At 44.3% G+C, this 16256-nt stretch overlaps 1 protein-coding gene across 1 annotated transcript in view; it reads right to left on the minus strand.

Moving 5' to 3' along the window:
* LOC121464676 (coiled-coil domain-containing protein 91-like) overlaps window positions 1–16256 on the minus strand; it is a 74824-nt gene that overhangs the window by 44982 nt on the left and 13586 nt on the right. The gene's annotated exons all lie outside the window — the stretch shown is intronic.

Raw genomic sequence — 16256 nt, forward strand, 5'->3', positions numbered from 1 at the left:
AGAAACAAATGACCATAAAACATTACTTACCTGAATCTGCACTATATGTAAAGCAGTAATTAGGAATGCAGATGTACAGACATACATATACAATCTAGAAACTTTTATAAAAAACTAATTACTTTCCCAATCAAACTAAAGAAATGAAAAAGAGAAATTAGAGTGGGATAATATGGGTATTAAAAAAGATTTGTAAAATAATTGGTCTAATCTTTAAAATTCTGGGTTCAAAGCAGAGCTAAGAATAACAGTAGCTAATCCGCTAAAACGGGCAACATGTGAACATAAACAATTGAATGGCAACAATCAGAGCTTTAAATTGGGAAATTTTCTTTATTTTAAGTGTTCAAATTTCTAAATAATTAATTTAAAATTTTCATTAAAATGGCAAATGCTTAAAGAAATACAATTTGTGAAGCTGACTTGGTTAGTTTTTAGAACAGGTCTCTTGAGGAATATACCTTTTCTTTGGGGGAAATTAAGCCATAGACAACAACCCTATAGACAAGCATGAAGCTCCAAAGACATCACAAGGCCTTTTTTTTTTTTCTTACCAAGGGCCGAACCTATATAATCCCAACACTCTGAAATAAAAATTAAAGGAAACCTCAATATGAACAAATCGTCCTGTTCCAATGTCAAACGGTTGGATGCCTCATGAGAACAATGACGAAAGACATGCTGAGTTTGGTTAAACAAGAGAGAACACTTCGTAAGTTCAGCAAACAATGTGAGAAAAACCGTGACAAAGGACACAAAGGGAAGCTCAGTGTTGAAACATGGAGCGGCAGGACTGCGTCCCCAGCACCCAGCCACCCACATGGCTAGCTCTAGATTATGCCCCGAAATAATTACACGGAAACTGTATTCTTTTAAACACCGCTTGGCCCATTATATCTAGCCTTTTCTCCGCTAACTCTCACACCTGGACTAGCCCATTTCTTATAATCTGTGTAGCCCACGAGCTGGTTTACCAGGAATGATCTTAACCTGCGTCTGCCTGGAGTGGGAGAATCATGGCGACTCCCTGACTCAGCTTCTTTCTCCCAGCATTCTGTTCTGTTTACTCCACCCACCTATGTTTTAACCTATGAGGGCCAAGCGGTTTCTTTATTGCTTAACCAATGAAATCAACAGATTGATAGATGACACTCCCACATCAGCTCAGGCCAAGACAAAGACAGCCCTGCAATTGTAAAGACCTCAACGCCATCCAGTGGTCCTTCCTTCCTTGGTTAAGGCACAGGCTTCGTGTGATTCCCATACAGACTAACAGGCTTTTCAATGGGGCAAAAGAAATGGACACTATGGACCACAGAAAGAGGTAGCCACAGAAAACTCCTGCGTGAAGTTACAATGAACGACAGCAAAACTTCAGCCAATGAAGAGGCAGCAAAGCAGATCAGAACAGCCTGAGAGAGACTCATCAATGGGAAATACGTACAGAAAAGGCAAGGTGTATTAAGTCACTGAGATCATAAACATTTTTTTTTGGCCTTTTGGGAAGAGGTAAGACACAAAATAAAATCAAAGATTTAAGGGGTGAAAGATGTCTCGGTAATTAAAAGCACTTGCTGTTCTTCCAGAGAACCCAACTTCAATTCCCAACACCCAACCTCCAGCTCCAGAGAGAGAATGCAGTGCCCTCTTCTGGCATACAGAGGTACTTGCACACGTGTGTGCCATGCACACACAAACACAAAGTAAAAACCTAAATAAAATCTTTAAAAGATCAAAGGTTTAAGTATTTTAAATATAAGATCTTATAAAAGTTAGACTAAAATGTAGACATATACAAATGTATCACAAATAAAGCCTAATTCCTAATATGTAAAGAACTTAAAACTGAGCAAAAAATTTGAAAGACTAAGCAAATAAGATGAAAAAAAAAACAACAGAGACTTTAGAGTGGCTTACGTGGCAAAGACTCCAGTAGGAGGAAGAAACAGAAGCTACTGGGCCTGATCGCAGACAGCTTGTGGGAACGCCGTAGCAACAAGAGAAGGTGAAGGCATGAGTCTCTCTCAATGTCAGCTTTAGGGTCTTTGGAACCTTGTTACCATGTCACACACACACAATTATAATTTGCCAGAAACAGGGGACTGAACCCTAAGATAGACTGTGAGCTAACCATCCTGCAAATGGCTGTCCTCGTCCCCTTCTCTGCCATGGCGGTAAATCTGTAACTGCTGCAGAATGTTATTCTAAGGTGTGTTATATTTGTTTATGCTCTGGAACATTTGTTTAACGATATAAAGGTGTGTTGCTTTTGTTTATGCGGTATTTGTTTAACTCTGTGAAGCTGTGATTCTGTTCCTGTCTAAAACACCTGATAAAGAGCTGTACGGCCAGTAGTGAGGCAGGAGAAAGGCTAGGTGGGGCTAGTAGGCAGAGAGGGCAAATAGAAGGAGCAATCTGAATGGAGAAGTAGTACCATGAGAACAGGGAGAGGAGGACACCAAGCACCACAGCCAGCCATAGAGTAAAAGTTGATGTAAGATATACAGGCATAAGAAAAGGAAAAAGCCCAGAGGCAAAAGGTAGTCAGGATAATTTAAGGAAAGCTGGAAAGAAACAAGCCAAGCTAAGGCTGGGCATTCATAAGTAAGAGTAAGACTCCGTGTGTGATTAATTTGGGAGCTGGATGGCGGGATCCCCAAAAAGCCAAAAGAGTAAAGAGCCCAAAAAGTAAAAGAGTAAAAAGCTAACAGCAACACATAACTAAAAGCAATCTGGGGAGGAAAGGATTTGCTGGCTTACACAGACGCCAAGCCAGGATCTCAAAGACAAGCACCTCAGGCAGGGACCAAGGCCGAACACAGGGAGGAAGGCTGCTTACTGACTCCTCTGACTTACTCAACCTGGGCCCATGTGCCCAGAAATGGTGCAACACACAGTGGGCTGGGCCCTCCTACAACATCAATCACTAACCAAGAAAAACTCCAGACAGCCCCGCCAGCCAATCTGATGGAGAGAATTTCTCAACTGAAGCTAGCTAGGACAAACCCCAATCCTATTGTAAGGGGAGGCACCAACACACTTTACTTTGGGACACAGGCTGTCACTATACGCCTTCGGTGCAAGAAAGTCACAGTAAATAAATACTGAGAGAAAAGGAGGAGGATGAGGGAAGAAAAGAGGACAAGGAACAATGGAAAACCAAACTGATGGCAACCATGGGAGAAGGATACGGCGTAAGTGTGGATTTCTCACTCCTTTCTTGCGGCTCTCTCTCCATGTGGGGGATCAGGCAGAAGGCAGACCTGAGAAGGACAAATACACACTGTGTTCTGGTCCACATTCAGACTGCTGAAATAATGGCAGCCTGAGAGTGTCAGTGTTTCCTGAGACAGAGCTATGAAAGAAATGCATTTGGAGATGTACCATCTCCGAGGATGTACACCCATCACCCTTCTCCATATTCCTAAAGAAACTCATTTGGAGATGTACCATTCCCAAGGACGTACACCCATACACCCTTCTCCATATTCCTAACAACAACCCAAATAAAGGTGGTAAGTAAAATGCTGAAAAGGGCAGAGGCGCGCAGTGTTTTAGGTCAAGCCTTAAATGTGCAGATCAGAGGTTCTCAGCCTTCCTCAGTGGCTGCCTAAGACTATCAGAAAACAGAGGGATGTCCATAAGGATTCATAACAGCAGCAAAATTAGTTATGAAGGAGCAATGAAAATAATTTTATGGTTGGAAGGCATCACAACATGCAGAACTTAATTAAGGGGTCAGAGCATTAGGAATGTTGAAAACAATTGGTGTAGATGAAAGTGTAGAACTGAATATACAAACACATCTGTGTATCTGCGTATGTGATATAAAAGTATAAGTACATATATGCTATGGAATATTACTGTAACTGTGTAAAAGTGTACTGCATTTATTTACACTACATTTGTTTAATTATGAAAAGATGTATTGCTGTTTCTCCTTGCCTGCCTAAGGCACCTGATTGGTCTAATAAAGAGCTGACTGGTCAATAGCACGGCAGGAGAGGGGTAGGTGGGGCTGGTGGGCAGAGAGAATGAATAGGAGGAGAAATCTAAGATCAGAAAAACAAAAAGGAGAAGAGAGTGAGGGAGAAAGAGCCCAGGGCCAGTCAGCCTAGGCAGCCACCAGTCAGCAGACAGAGTCGGACGTACAGACAAAACGTAGATTTAATTTAAAGAAAGCTGGCCAGAAATGAGCCTAAGGGAAAGCATTCACAACTAAGAGCTGGTTGGTGGCCCAACAGAAAGCCCGGTACACATATGTGTGGACAGCCAGACAGCACAGGGCAAGAGCTTTTCCATCCAGCACCGCAAAGGTTCATAGAGAAAAAGAACAGAAGCTCTTACAGCTTTTCATAAAGCAAAACTATCGGTCCACCCAAGACCTGCCCAAGGCTGGAAGGGAACCAGGCAACTGAGACCATTCTACAGGTTCCTAGAGAGAGGTCTGCTGCACAGAGACTCCTCCTTGTGCCATCATTCCAAGAGTCACAAGGGAGGCGGACGCTGCACAGCAGTGGCAGCTTTGCATTTCTCTCCTGTAGCTGTGAAGGAACCACGGATCCGATGTCACCCAGGGCTGGGTAACACACGGGTGATGTCAGCCGATTTGTATCCAGTGTGTGTCCTGTACCAGACCTGAGACACTTCATGAGATCTGACCATCACCAGGGGCAGGGAAACACACAGGTGAAGTCAGCCGATTCGTATCCAGTGTGTGTTCTCTGCCGGGCCAGAGACACTTCACGAATTCCTCTGTGAGTCTACAAGTAGCCAAGCTTCTCTCTCTCTCTCTCTCTTTGGTTTCTTGAGACAGGGTTTCTCTGTGGCTTTGGAGCCTGTCCTGGAACTAGCTCTGTAGACCAGGCTGGTCTCGAACTCACAGAGATCCTCCTGCCTCTGCATCCCAAGTGCTGGGATTAAAGGCGTGCGCCACCAACGCCCAGAATCAGCTACCTTACTCGCAAGCCCACGAGCTCTCAAGATGGCATAAGCAACAACTTATTGAAGAAGATAGAAACAGGAGTTGGTAGCATGCCAAGAAGCCTCAGCATGTAGAGGAGCCACCTCCGAGCCTGGCAAGTTCTATGGTACGAGGAGAGAACCAAGTCTCACAAGGTGTCCTCTGACCTTCACAGGCCCTGTGCTATGTACGCACAGAAACAAGCACATATAATAATAAATAAATAGGTCCCCATAGCCTGCCTGCAGTAAGCAGGGTGGGCCCTTTGTTCGCAAGCTAACGAAGCAGCACGGAGTTTCGATCTGGGCACCGAGTGAAACATCATTGTGGTGAGTGAGTGCTGCAGCAGCCGGGAACATACCTCAGCCCGCCCACACTTCCTGGCCATCCTACAGGGGCTATACGGCCCGATACCTCCTCTCTCTTCCTATCCCATCCAGCCTTCATCCAGATACCCCCACCCCCTGTCTCCCTCCCTCCCTCCCTTCTTTGGAGGCATAGTGCCTCCCTGCTCAGCCTGCTGGGGCGCTGTGACCGAACCCGAATCAGGAGGGCAAACGGGAGGGTGGTAGCTCCTTTGTCCCCATAGCCTGCCTGCAGCAAGCAGGGTGGGCCCTTTGTTTGCGAGCTAACCAAGCAGCAAGGAGATCCAATCTGGACACCAGGAGAAACATCACTGGGGAGTGACATCACTGGGAAGGTACATCAGTGGGCAAGAAGACCTGATCCTGTAAAAGAAGATCCATAGCGGAGTATTGGGAGGAAGAGATGGGCAGATGCCAATGCAAGAATTCACCCAACAATCTGAAAAACAACATGAAACCACCAGAAGCCAGCGACCTCACAACAGGAGGACATGAACACCTTAATCAAGAAGAAGTAGAAAAAACTGACTTCATAAAAGTGATTGACACCCTTAAACAGCATATAAAAAATGCCCTTATAGAAATGGATGAGAAGTATAACAGAAAGTTCGAGGAATTGAGTAAATCAGTGAATGATACCCTAGGAAACCAAGGAAAAACAATCAAGCAGATAATGGAAACAGTTCATGACTTGAAAACTGAAATGGAGGCAAAGAAGAAAACACAAACAGAGGGCCGGCTGGACATGGAAAATCTAGGTAAACGAATAAAGACTACAGAAGCAAGCATAACCAGCAGAATACAAGAGATAGAAGAAAGAATCTCAGATTCTGAGGATAACATAGAGAAAATAAACGCACTGATCAAAGAAAACAGCAAGTCCAACAAACTCTCATCACAAAACATTCAGGAAATTAGGGACACAATAAAAAGACCAAACCTAAGAATAATTGGAGTAGAAGAAGGAGAAGAAGTGCAGCTCAACGGTACAGAAAATATACTTAATAAAATTATAGAAGAAAACTTTCCCAACCTGAAGAAAGATGTACCTATGAAGGTTCAAGAAGCATACAGAACAGCAAATAGGCTGGATCAAAAAAAAAAAAAACATTCCCTCGCCAAATAATAATCAAAACACAAAATATACAGAATAAAGAAAGAATATTAAGAGCCGCAAAGGAAAAAGGCCAAGTTACTTATAAAGGTAAACCTATCAGACTTACACCTGACTTCTCGTTGGAAACCATGAAAGCCAGAAGGTCCTCCATAGATGTACTCCAAAGACTAAGAGACCATGGATGCAAGCCCAGACTACTATATCCAGCCAAGCTTTCGTTCACAATAAATGGAGAAAACAAAATTTTCCAGGATAAAAATAAACTTAAACAATACGTAGCCACAAATCCAGCCTTACAGAAAATAGTAGAAGGAAAATCACTAACCAAGGAGTCCAACAATGACCACAATAACTCAGACATCTAGAGACCCTTCACCAGCACAACTCAAAGAAGGGAAACACACAAACCCTACTACTAAAAAAGTGACCGGAGTTAACAACCACTGGTCATGAATATCACTTAATATCAATGGGCTCAACTCACCTATAAAAAGGCACAGGCTAAGAGATTGGATACGAAAACAGGATCCAACATTCTGCTGTCTACAAGAAACACACCTCAACCACAAAGACAGGCACCTACTCAGAGTAAAGTGCTGGGAAAAGGCTTATCAAGCAAATGGACCTAAGAAACAAGCAAGTGTGGCCATACTAATTTCTAACAAAGTTGACTTCAAACTTAAATCAATCAGAAGAGATGGAGAGGGACATTTTATACTCATAACAGGAACAATTCATCAGGAAGAAGTCTCAATCCTGAATATCTATGCCCCTAATATAAAAGCACCCACGTACGTAAAAGAAACATTACTAAAACTCAAGGCTGCCATCAAACCTCACACACTAATAGTAGGAGACTTCAACACTCCTCTCTCAGCAATGGACAGGTCAATCAGACAGAAACCTAACAGAGAAATTAGAGAATTAATGGAAGTAATGAAGCAAATGGACTTAACAGACATCTATAGATTATTCCACCCAAAGAGGAAAGAATATACCTTCTTCTCTGCAGCTCATGGAACCTTCTCAAAAATTGACCACATACTCGGTAACAAAGCTAACTTACAGAGTTACAAAAAAATATTAGTAACCACCTGTGTCTTATCAGATCACCATGGATTAAAGTTAGAATTCAACAACAATGCTACCCCCAGAAAGCCTACAAACTCATGGAAACTGAACAGTCAACTACTGAACCATACCTGGATTAAGGAAGAAATAAAGAAAGAAATTAAAGTCTTCCTTGAATTCAATGAAAATAAAGAAACAACATACTCGAACTTATGGGACACTATGAAAGCAGTCCTAAGAGGAAAGTTCACAGCACTAAGTGCCCACCTAAAGAAAACAGAGAAAGCCCATATTGGAGACTTAACAGCCCACCTGAAAGCTCTAGAAAAAAAAAGAAGCAGACTCACCTAGGAGGAGTAGAAGACTGGAAATAATCAAACTGTGGGCTGAAATCAACAAAATAGAAACACAGAAAACAATCCAAAGAATCAATGAAACAAAAAGCTGGTTCCTGGAGAAAATCGACAAGATTGATAAACTCCTATCCAATCTAATCAAACGACAGAGAGAGAACACGCAAATTAATAAGATCAGAAATGAAAAGGGGGACATAACCACAGACACAGAGGAAATTCAGAGAATCATTAGATCTTACTACAAAAGCCTGTATGCCACAAAACTGGAAAATGTAAAAGAAATGGACACTTTTTAGATAAATACCATTTACCAAAATTAAAATAGGACCAGGTGAACAATCTAAACAGACCTGTCAGTCGCGAAGAATTAGAAGCTGTTATCAAAAACCTCCCTACCAAAAAAAGCCCAGGACCAGATGGTTTCAATGCGGAATTCTACCAGAATTTCCAAGAAGAGCTAATACCTATACTCCTTAATGTATTCCACAATATAGAATCAGAAGGGTCATTACCAAATTCCTTTAATGAAGCTACAGTTACCGTGATACCAAAACCACACAAAGACTCAACCAGGAAAGAGAATTACAGGCAAGTCTCACTCATGAATATCGACGCAAAAATCCTCAACAAAATACTGGCAACAGAATCCAAGAACACATCCAAAAAATTATCCATTATGATCAAGTAGGCTTCATTCCTGAGATGCAGGGCTGGTTCAACATACGAAAATCTATCAATGTAATCCAGCATATAAATAAACTGAAAGAAAAAAGACATATGATCATTTCATTAGATGCTGAAAAAGCAATTGACAAAATTCAACATCCATTTATGTTAAAAGTCTTGGAGAGATTAGGGATACAAGGGTCATACCTAAATATAATAAAAGCTATTTACAGCAAGCCGACAGCTAACATCAAATTAAACGGAGAGAAACTCAAAGCCATCCCGCTTAATTCAGGAACACGACAAGGCTGTCCACTCTCGCCATACCTCTTCAATTCTAGAAACTCTTCAGTTCTAGCAATAGCAATAAGACAAGATAATGGGATCAAGGGGATTCTAATTGGAAAGGAAGAAGTTAAACTTTCGTTATTTGCAGATGGTATGATAGTGTACATAAGCGACCCCCAAAACTCCACCAAAGAACTTTTACAGCTGATAAACAGCTTTGGTAATGTGGCAGGATACAAGATCAACTCCAAAAAATCAGTCGCCCTCTTATACACAAAGGATATGGAAGCAGAGAGGGAAATCAGAGAAGCTTCACCATTCACGATAGCCACAAACAGCATAAAATATCTTGGGGTAACTCTAACCAAGGAAGTGAAAGATCTATTTGACAAGAACTTTAAGGCATTGAAGAAAGAAATTGAAGAGGATACAAAAAAATGGATGGACCTCCCTTGCTCTTGGATTGGGAGGATCAACATAGTAAAAATGGCAATTCTACCAAAAACAATTTATAGATTCAATGCAATCCCCATCAAGATCCCATCAAAATTCTTCACAGATCTGGAGAGGACAATAATCAACTTTATATGGAAAAACAAAAAACCCAGGATAGCCAAAACAATCCTATACAATAAAGGATCTTCTGGAGGTATTACTATCCCTGACTTCAAACTCTATTACAGAGCTACAGTAATGAAAACAGTGTTGTACTGGCATAAAAACAGAGAAGTCGACCAATGGAATCGTATAGAAGACCCGGATTTTAACTCACAAACCTATGAACACCTGATTTTCAATAAAGGAGCTAAAAGTATACAATGGAAGAAAGAAAGTATCTTCAACAAATGGTGCTGGCACAACTGGATGTCAACCTGTAGAAGAATGAAAATAGACCCATATCAATCACCGTGCACAAAACTCAAGTCCAAATGGATTAAAGACCTCAATATCAGCTAGAACACACTGAACCTGATAGAAGAGAAAGTGGGAAATACCCTACAACAGATGGGCACAGGAGATCGCTTCCTATGTATAACCCCAGAAGCACAGACATTAAGGGCAACATTGAATAAATGGGACCTACTTAAACTGAGAAGCTTCTGTAAAGCAAAGGACACTGTCACTAAGACAAAAAGGCAACCTACTGACTGGGAGAATATCTTCACCAACCCCACAACAGACAAAGGTCTGATCTCCTAAATATATAGAGAACTCAAGAAACTAGACTTTAAAATGCTAATTAACCCAATTAAAAAATGGGGCACTGAACTGAACAGAGAATTCTCAACAAAAGAAGTTCAAATGGCCAAAAGACACTTAAGGTCGTGCTCAACTTCCTTAGCAATCAGGGAAATGCAAATCAAAACAACTTTGAGGTAGCATCTTACACCTGTCAGAATGGCTAAAATAAAAAACTCCAATGATAGCCTTTGCTGGAGAGGCAGTGGAGGAAGGGGTACCCTCATCCATTGCTGGTGGGAATGCAATCGTGTGCAACCACTGTGGAAGTCAGTGTTTCGGTTTCCCAGGATATTCGGGATCAACCTACCCCTGAACCCAGCAATACCACTCCTGGGAATATACCCAAGAGATGCTCTATCATTTGACAAAAGCATTTGTTCAACTATTTTCATAGCAGTATTATTTGTAATAGGCAGAACCTGGAAACAACCTAGATGCCCTTCAATGGAAGAATGGATGAAGAAAGTATGGAGTATATACACACTAGAATACTAAGCTGCGGCAAAAAACAATGACTTCTCGAATTTTGCATGCAAATGGATGGAAATAGAAAACACTATCCTGAGTGAGGTATCCCAGACCCAAAAAGATGAACATGGGATGTACTCACTTATAATTGGTTTCTAGCCATAAATAAGGGTCACGGAGTCTACAATAGGTGAATCTAAAGAAGCTAAGTAAGAAGGTGAACCCAAGGAAAAACATATAGTTATCTTCTTTGCTAAGGGAAGTAGACAAAATTGCTGGGGAGAAAATTGGGATCTTGGGGGTGGGGTGGGATGGGGTAAGGGGAGATGGGGAGAGAAAAGTTCGAAGGGAAGGAGGGGGGCCTTGGGGAAACAGGAGGATTGGGATAAAGGAAGGTTGGACAGGGGAGCATGGAACCACAATTCTTAGTTAAGGGAGCCACTTTAGGGTTGGCAAGAGACCTGACCCTAGAGGGGCACCCAGGTGCCCAAGCTGAGGTTCCCAGTTAGTTCCTGGGGCAGCTGAGGATAGGGAACCTGAAATGACCCTATCCTAGAGCAATAATGATGAATATCTTGCATATCATCATAGAACCTTCATCTGGTGATGGATGGAGATAGAGATAGAGACCCACACTGGAGCACTGGACTGAGCTCCCAAGGTCCCAATGAGGAGCAGAAGGAGGGAGAACATGAGCAAAGAAGTCGGGACCACGAGGGGTGCACCCACCCACTGAGACAGTGGAGCTGATATATTGGGAGCTCACCAAGGCCAGCTGGACTGTGACTGAAAAAGCATGGGATAAAACCGGACTCTCTGAACATGGCGAAAAATGAGGGCTGATGAGATGCAGAGGACAATGGCATGGGGTTTTGATCCTGCTTAATGTTCTGGCTTGGTGGGAGCCTAGCCAGTTTGGATGTTCACCTTCCTAGATATGGACAGAGGGGGGAGGACCTAGGACTTACCACAGGGCAGGGAACCCTGACTGCTCTTTGGACTGGAGAGGGAGGGGGAAAGGAGTGGCGGGGGGAGAAGGGTGGGAGGAGGGGTAGAAGGGTGGGAGGAGGTGGAGGGAAATGGGATGCTGGGAGGAGGTGGAAACTTGTTTTTTTTGTTTCGTTTTCTCCTTTTCTCAATAAAAAAAAATAAGAAAACACTATCCTGAGTGAGGTGTCCCAGACCCAAAAAGATGAACATGGGATGTACTCACTCATAATTGGTTTCTAGCCATAAATAAGGGTCACGGAGTCTACAATAGGTGAACCTAAAGAAGCTAAGTAAGAAGGTGAACCCAAGGAAAAACATATAGTTATCCTCTTGGCTAAGGGAAGTAGACAAAATTGCCGGGGAGAAAATTGGGATCTTGGAGGTGGGGTGGGATGGGGTAAGGGGAGATGGGGAGAGAAAAGGTAGAAGGGAAGGAGGGGGGCCTTGGGGAAACAGGAGGATTGGGATAAAGGAAGGGTGGATAGGGGAGCATGGAACCACAATTCTTAATTAAGGGAGCTACTTTAGGGTGGGCAAGAGATTTGACTCTAGAGGGGCTCCCAGGTGCCCAAGCTGAGGTTCCCATTTAGTTCCTTGGGCAGCTGAGGATAGGGAACCTGAAATGACCCTATCCTAGAGCAATACTGACGAATATCTTGCATATCATCATAGAACCTTTATCTGGTGATGGATGGAGATAGAGACAGAGACCCACACTGGAGCACTGGACTGAGCTCCCAAGGTCCCAATGAGGAGCAGAAGGAGGGAGAACATGAGCAAAGAAGTCGGGACCACGAGGGGTGCACCCACCCACTGACAGTGAAGCTGATCTACTGGGAGCTCACTAAGGCCAGCTGGACTGTGACTGAAAAAGCATGGGATAAAACCGGACTCTCTGAACATGGCGAACAATGAGGGCTGATGAGACGCCAAGGACAATGGCTCGGGGTTTTGATCCTACTTCATATGCTGGCTTTGTGGGAGCCTAGCCAGTTTGGATGTTCACCTTCCTAGATATGGACGGAGGGGGGAGGACGTAGGACTTACCACAGGGCAGGGAACCCGGACTGTTCTTTGGACTGGAGAGGGAGGGGGAGAGGAGTGGGGGGAGGGGGAGAAGGGTGGGAGGAGGGGTAGAAGGGTGGGAGGAGGGGGAGGGAAATGGGAGGCTGGGAGGAGGTGGAAACTTGTTTTTTTCTTCTTTTTTTTCTCCTTTTCTCAATAAATAAATAAATAAAAAGACAAAAAAATAATAAATAAATAAATGTAAAAAGTAGAAGGGTCGAGGAAAAATGCTAAAAGACAATTCTTCAAGATTAAGATAAAGGGAATTATGGGGTGGGGGAGCCGGGGAGGCAGAGGGAAGCAGGGTGTGGCATGTTAACTGTAACTCAGTTGACAGCACAAAATACAACAGGAAAATCAGGGAGGAACACAGGGAGGGCCTTCCCCTGGCTGACCCATGCACAGGAAGGCGGGGCATGGGCATGGGGGAGTTTCAGTTCACAAAGGACACTGACTAGGTTTCAACTAAGGAAGGTGTGAGGTGCACTGCAGAGATGCAGAACATTCTAGAAGGCGAGAGAGCCAGAACAGAATCCAGATGCAGGAAGACGCCAGGACTGTGCTATGGGCCTGACTGTGCAATTCTGAGCCATCAGAACAGCAAGCGTGACAGTGAGTACACTCAGGCACATGGTGCCGCCACACAGAACACAGACGTATACTGAACCCCATAGGAAGCCTGAAGACAAAAAGCTGCGGTGCAGGAGTCAGCGACTGTAGATGAGATGCTCTGTGCATGGGGACGTAGCAGAGATGGAAACAAGGTGCTGAGACGAGAAACAGAAAAGCAGCCTTCACTACCACCAGGCTACAGTCCGTGTCTGCTGCACGGAAACAACCGAGCTAACCAGGAGTCAGGCTATGACACCACCCCAAGGGCTGTGCTGCCCACAGAAAGTCCACGTGTCATACAGAACTTGAGAGGGCTCGATTACTACAGAGAAAAGAAGTGTTTGGCTCAGTCAGGTAAAAATGTATTTCGATGCTGGCTTTTTTGGGTTGAAAATATTAATAATTGTAATATCTAGAGTCTGCATGAACTTGCACAGAAATGTTAATATTACTTAAAATTAGGAGCGGCCATCGCTGCGAGACACAGGCTTGAAATGAAGCTTTAATTATAAGGGAAACTGAGATGCAGCTCTGAACGCAAAATTCCAGTAAATCTAGCAGCTAAGTGAAACAATTACAAAATTACAATTCTAAAACAAAAAGCTGAAATTTCTCTAAATGACATCCATAAGAGATGTACGTGGTCCTCTAAAATATAAATTCCCGTATAAATTTCAACCTGCACAGAAGGCCCTCACTACAGAAGCCAGGAGCTGTGCTCACCACAAAAGATTCACACCACAGAATCCCCTCACTACAGAAGCCAGGAGCTGTGCTCACCACAAGCCATTCACACCATGGTGTCCTCCTAGAACAGGAAAGCCTCTTCTTCAGAACAGAAGGATAAACATGTACAATACAACCCCTTTAAGCAGAGGACTGATGTTAATTCGTTTCAGGAAGACGGAAAGTTCTTAAACACAACCAAGAGATGTGAACTTAAAATCCACAAGGTCTGCAGACACAGAGTTCTAGAACTCATTCGCTAAGGGGACAGTCCCCAGCTGTGAGCTGCCAGCAAACACACAATGGCGTGGCTGAGACTCACGCCTGGGCTGAGCAGAGAAACTCTCTTTGTTTCCACAGCAGCACCTCTTCCCTTCCAGCAAAATCAACACAGGTCAGGCAGCAGCAGACTGGTAGAGGGCTCTCTTGTTTTTCTTTCCAGTAAACAGAAAGCTGGTACCCAGCAAAAAAGAAAGCATTTTTGTCGACAAAATTGTTCATAGATGAAAATAAATATTCAAGCAAAAAAACTAAGCAAAGGAATAAACAAAGAGAGATGAACAAATTTTGTCAATTTCTGTAAACCTCAATTTGATTTTCAGGCCCTAGTTGTACACAAAGGAAACAAGTAGGAATTAGCCACATACTTCCTTCACCCACTTGGAGCTCAAGGTGAATATGACCTGAAAGCAAGGAGATGAGAACCTGTCTTGCAAACAGCAGTCACGGTCAGGAAAGGGGGGAGAAAAGAAGGAAAAGAGGAAGAGAAGCAACTGGAGAAGGAAGCATCAGACTCTTCATCCTCAAAGTGGAAAAGTGGGACACGAAAACAGAGGAGGGGATGGGGAAGAGGAGAGGACAGGAGGGGGAGGAGAGCACAGGAGTTAGGAGGAGCAGAGGACAGGAGGGGGGAGGAGCAGAGGACAGGAGGTGGAAGGAGCAAAAGACAGGAGGGGGGAGGAGCAGAGGACAGGAGGGGGAGGAGCAGAGGACAGGAGGGGGAGGAGCAGAGGACAGGAAGGGGGGAGCAGAGGACAGGAGGTGGGAGGAGCAAAAGACAGGAGGGGGGAGGAGCAGAGGACAGGAGGGGGAGGAGCAGAGGACAGGAGGGGGAGGAGCAGAGGACAGGAGGGGGAGGAGCAGAGGACAGGAGGGGGAGGAGAGCACAGGAGGGAGGGGGAGGAGAGCACAGGAGGGAGGGGGAGGAGAGCACAGGAGGGAGGGGGAGGAGAGCACAGGAGGGAGGGGGAGGAGAGCACAGGAGGGGGAGGAGAGCACAGGAGGGGGAGGAAAGCAGGGGGGAAAGAGGAGAGGACAGAAGGGGGGGACCAGAGGACAGGAGGGGGAGGAGCAGAGGACAGGAGGGGGTTGGGGTTGGTGAAAGATGAAAAGAGAAAGCAAAATATAAATAACTCAAAGGACAAGTTTTATATCAGATTATATATGAAGGGCACATGATAAATGAAAGCAACCAGGCTGCCTCTCTCAGCAATGGAGCCTTACCCTGCTCACCCTGAACTGATGGGCTCTGCATCTGAAGAGAAATAGTCCTCATCTAGTGCAGCCCCACACCCTTCTTCTCCATCCTGATGGGCTTCCCCGATTCTTGTTCCTGCCTTGAAGCTGCACTAGTTCTATAACCCAGCAGCACTTTGTGAACATTTATTTAATCTGAGCCTGTTTTACTAGCACACGCTCCATAAAGCAGACAGAAGGTCTCTTCTCAGTTCCTCACTGTCCACCTGTGCCGAACACAACCTAGGATCAAACGTGGGGACCCTTGCTTCAAACTGGCAAAGAACCAGCAAGAATCTAGAAAGGCCAGAGTAAAACCTGTAAGCACCATCAACACACCCCAGGAAAGCAAACACTGTTTACATCAGAAGGAGTACCTGGTGAAGTCACTGAAGGCTTACTCAATAAGGGAACAGACGAACTTCCTCTGAAAACAAATGGCATTCTGTGCTGAGTTTTGAGAGAATGGTAGAAGCAGCAGCCTTTGTGTCTGCTGGGGTCCTTGCTAATAAACACGGCTGGACAATGCCCGCTGACCCTGACCACAGTGCTCTCTCCAGCCTGTGCTGTTACAGCTCAAGTGTGTTGTCCAATCTGACAGAACCTCTCACAAAAACGTAAGCAACGTGTGTGTGTGTGTGTGTGTGTGTGTGGTGCGATGCAGGTGTGGGTGTGACACTGACGTGTGTGTGTGTGTGGTGTGACACTGACGTGTGTGGGTGTGACACTGACGTGTGTGTGTGTGGTGTGGGTGTGACACTGACGTGTGTGTGTATGTGTGTGTGGTGTGGGTGTGACACTGACGCGTGTGG

This window comes from Microtus oregoni, unplaced genomic scaffold (assembly GCF_018167655.1).
Source record: "Microtus oregoni isolate MIOR12 unplaced genomic scaffold, Mior012 000029F_ref0000214, whole genome shotgun sequence".
Taxonomy (NCBI): Eukaryota; Metazoa; Chordata; class Mammalia; order Rodentia; family Cricetidae; genus Microtus; species Microtus oregoni.